The 4,808-nt window shown below is 36.3% G+C and overlaps 1 long non-coding RNA gene and 1 pseudogene across 1 annotated transcript; one reads left to right on the forward strand and one right to left on the reverse strand.

Moving 5' to 3' along the window:
* Positions 2,677–3,371, forward strand: LOC104724734. The gene is made up of 2 exons (XR_757759.1): positions 2,677–2,839; positions 2,928–3,371. It is a non-coding gene; the product is annotated as an uncharacterized LOC104724734 (long non-coding RNA).
* LOC104724733 overlaps positions 3,648–4,808 on the reverse strand; it is a 3,093-nt pseudogene continuing 1,932 nt past the window's right edge.

The raw sequence follows: 4,808 nt of genomic DNA on the forward strand, positions 1-4,808 counted from the left end.
GCTCTTGTATGTATCAGTTGGTTTCAACCTTTAGCCTTCTCTTAAGCTCAACTCCTTTTCGTGAGAGAACCTTGTTCTGAATTGATGAAACCGCTTGAGAAGGAGACCATCTAAGTCTCTAACCTTTTACCCTAGCCAAATAAGTTCAACGACATTGCTTACCTCGTTTCACGGTTCTCTGTTAATGAATGTTAAAGGGAATGATTGATAGGATTGCGTGTGTAGAAAAAAATATAGAGTTCCTTCACCATGCACCATAGAACTAAAAACAAGGACCTTGATTCTAACTATTTTATTTAGCATGTTTTAGGTTCTAAGACCCCATCTTCACACCTCTTCTCCATACTCTATTCTTGATTGTTTGCTTGAGGGCAAACAAAGAATAAGTTTGGAGGAGTTGATATGTCTATATTTTGTCTCTCCTTAGCCTATTTTTATCATGCATTTAGCTAGGATAACTCATTGGTTTGCATCATTTTCTAGTCCTTCCTATACACTTTGCACGTCTAGGTAGTTCTTGCATCATCCTTGCATACATTGTGCATTTTGGAGTATTTCAGGTATTTAGGAGTCGTCTGAGCCATTGTCGTCCGAGCCATTGTCGTCCGAGCCATCCGTTCGAGCCGTCCCATTCGAGTGGGATTTAGCTTTCGATGTCTTCATCGAAGTTGTAGGGAATTGAGTTATCTTTCCAACGCCGTTTATTTCAAGTCAATCGGAGGTGTGGTTCAAGAGTTATCATCGTTTTAGTGGATGCGTATACATCACGCTCGAGCCATGCTCCTCAGCCACGCTCCCCAGCATCCGTCCGAGCCATGCTCCCCAGCGTCCGTCTGAGCCATGCTCCTCAACCTTCCGTCCGAGCCATGATGACATTGCATTCCATTCGATGCACACAGACTCGATCGCACATGTCGGGAAGAAAGACGTTTGGTTTCACGCGCTTCAGGAGATTACCGAACCGACGCTTTACCTTGTCGTTTTAAGTTTTAGGATTTTCCATGTTGGACTACTATATATAAATTTTGTTAAGTCTTGTTTTGGACATCTTATCTTTGATCTCGTTTTCGTTCCCAGAAGGTTTCTGAATCTAGCCACCAATACGTCCTGAGACTTGTATTCTGATATCTTTGAGATTTATTCAGATTTTGCATTTGATTCCTTCTAAAAAGTTGTTCATCTTATTTTTATCTACCTTATAATGCTTGTTTCAATGTTTTCTGGGTTTGCATCCTTGACTATGATTTTCGGATCTGAGTAGTGCGGTAGTTCTTGAGGATGGGATAGATTAGGTGGAGGATCTTAGGATGTAGGGTGTTTAAGCTTGATTTGTATGATTCCCTTCTGGACTAGAGTTAGAACTACTAGTTTCTCTCTGATCAATTGGAACTAGGTTCGAGACATTTCCACACCCAAAAAGTGTTTGATGAAATGTCTGACCAACTAGTGCCAGAGACTTACGTTCCTAGCCTAAGAGATTAGTTGTCTAGGATGTTTGTTGACGTGAATGAACTTGTTTTTCATGCCATGCTTGATCATGTTTCTCTAGCGAGAGCTAGGTTTGGAAGTGATTTAGTTTGAGTAGCTTCTGTCAAGAGATTGGATTAGCTAAGAAGTGATGTTCATTGTTTAGGGATGGTTTGCTTGTGGCATGTTAAATACTCTATAGACTAGGATACTCCACCGACATCAATTACTCCCACCCTTAGGACCTCTTTCTTCATGATTTTTATTACATTCCTGAGACTGTTTCGTTTCTTGCTTTTTAGTTCATGCTTAGACTTGTTTATGTTTTTATTCATTTTCGCTTCTTGTCATGCATTCTCGTTCCTAGTTTTGTGACTCATTTCCGTTTTGAATTGTCATCATTCTAGGACTGTTAGACAAACACTCTCTTTAAATTGGCTTAACTTGTGATTTCTTGATTGCATCTTGATTGTTAGCAACATCCCATTTGGATTGACACCTTAACTACTACAATTTCATAAGGTTAATTGAACCTACTAGGACACACAAAAATCCTAGTATCAATTTGGCGTCGTTGCCATTTGGGATTCGTTTTGCTACATTTAAGATTTCAAGTTNTGACACACAAAAATCCTAGTATCAAACATTTTGCCCTCTCAAGCTCGGGAAGACTTCATATCGCCAGTTGCAACACAAGAAGGATGAAGAAGACATGGAGGAAAAATAAAAGAAAATATATATCCAGAGAAAAGCAACGAACGAATCTAAGTTTTGGTACCGAATTTGAGAAGAAACTAAACACTCCTCGTCTTCCTCGTCATAGTTGTGATAAAAAGGCTATTCACACAAAATTTAACAAGATAAAGAGTTTACTATAGCAACAAGAACTGGAAGCTTGACAAAATATATATATCTAGATTGTGAAGAAGTAGAAGGAGATCATTTTCTCATAGGATTAAGTTTTATTATCGTTAACAATACTTTTTGGATTTCTGCATAATATTTTAAACTAGGGTAGGTAGGTAGCCATAGTTGTTGATAAGATCATATGTGAGTGTTTTTGGATTTTTGTGTCTGAAAAGAGAGAAGAAATTTCGTGGAAAATAGGGATTGGTATTAATATAATTATCTTTGTGGTCCATTTTTACTTTAGTTATATGATGAAACATCGTTGAGAAATTTTCAAATACAAACAGGAATAATATAATCTTTGCTTTCGGAAAAGTCCTCAAAATGTCCTACTGATAGCTTTACTGTTTACAATAAGAAAAGAAAAAAAAAAAAGCCTTTAGCTACTTATTCCATCATTCATGCTTCGCCTTCATCTTCAGTAGCTTGTGAAGACTGTTTCGACGGAAGCGTGTGTAAGAAGGTACCCTTATTTCCTTACTCTGTTTCTTGTTTCTTGTGTATCACACTACAAGTACTGATTCAAATATTCTGAACATGACTCTTAAAAGAAACAGATTTTACAAATCCAACAAGCAAACAAGTTTTACAAGTCCAGCAATCAAATACAAATAGTTGACAACCATGTTGAATTTTCGTGAAGTACTCTGACGAATCAGTGGAATCACAGTGGTTTCGGCGTATGAACTGACAATATATATCTATGGATACTAATTAAATATTATATCTATGGAGATAGAGATTCAACTTAAACCACTGAACAAGCCTTTGATTTTAAGAACTGTTGAGAGAGTAGGTTGAGAATTTTTACACACAGCGTCACAATTTCAAAAAGAAATAATTTGATGGTATACCTTAAATTTTATTTTGGAAAATTCAAATCTCAAAAAGAAATGTGTAAATTGTTGCATCCATTCAATGTTAGTTATGTGTGTATAGAGAAGCCAATTCCTTTTATTAAGCACAAAGGAAATCCAATTACGAATGCAACTCCATTCTTGGTTATGCGTTTTCTGAATCAAATTATGACGTTTTGTGCAAACAGTGAGTATGCATTCTGTGCAATCAGTTTATTTTAGAATTAGGGTCTTGAATAAAACGTGTATAAGAAGCTATCCTTGTTTATTAGTACTTTGTTATTTATGACTTGTGTATTACGCTACAAGTATTGTTTAGCATATCACCAAACTGACTTACTCGAATTCAAGGTAAACTAAATATATAAGAAACTTATTACGTATAACTCTTAAAAAAACATTAATCCTTGAAAATAGTTTATTTTAGAATCTAGAATTTTAATGATAGAAACAATCAAGTGAACTATCAGTTTATTTTAGAATTTTGGTGATCTTATTATAGGAAATAGTTTCGTTTAATCTTGAAAAGGAAGTAATAAAAGGGATATCGAACGATCCTTGCAGTTTGGCACAAGAGAAATGCAGCAGATTTGTGTGTTACCCTTTCACATGCCGAGTTTGGAGGCAGGGGAAAACCAGAAGTTTATCAAGTGGTCCTTCATATAATCTGCAAAAGAAATAAATCCAGTGATCTTTTATATAAAATAGTATTTGATTGATCCTGCAAAAGAATTACGAGATATGTATAGTATCTGTTATAATTGCTTAATACTTACCCGCATTCGCTTCCTGCTTCTCTCTGTCTCTACATTGCTGTCAACAGACTTCACAAGTCTTTGTATAGGCATATTATCTTCATTGGCTTCACAGACATGTGGAAGAGTGATTGGGTTTCCAAGTCGGTTCTCTAACAGTCGTATACCCCATCCTTTTAGTATAAAGCTACAGTCACTGAGTATTAGATCCAACATATTATTCTTTTCCATACAAATATGCATATCGACGTGATCGAAGTTCCATTGAGATAGAGGAGCATTATCTTCGTTTAGAGGGATATGACAGTCCAAGATAGTTAACATATATTCACCCTCCCTAATATAGCCATGATAATCGACGTTGAAACAAGAGCCATAATCAAAGCTGTTTCCAAATCTGCCTTTGAACTCACAGTTTACCTGGAATCTTACTGCATAATCGACATTTCAAGAGCAAGCTTTCTAGATGGGAGTTGGACCTCGTAAACAAGTTTAATCCCATGTGCTCTTAAAAAATGCTTATCTGTAGTAACCACAATAATTCTGCTCCCACACCCAAACCAGTGAGTTTGACCCACCAAGGCATCTAACACCAATTGATCATCCAAATCATCAATAACGATAAGAATTTTTTGTTGTTTTAGCCTCTCTCCCACTGCACCTAAATGATCTACTTTTATACCCTTTTTGTCTAGAACTTGAGATAGAAATTTTCCTTGCATATGCAACTTCATGTTGTAGTCGTCTGAATTGGCTCTAGGATAGATTTTCGTACTCTTACGTATGAAAGCTTTATCTATGAAAACACTACCTTGGAAGT

Source organism: Camelina sativa, chromosome 11, assembly GCF_000633955.1.
Source record: "Camelina sativa cultivar DH55 chromosome 11, Cs, whole genome shotgun sequence".
NCBI classification, from domain to species: domain Eukaryota; kingdom Viridiplantae; phylum Streptophyta; class Magnoliopsida; order Brassicales; family Brassicaceae; genus Camelina; species Camelina sativa.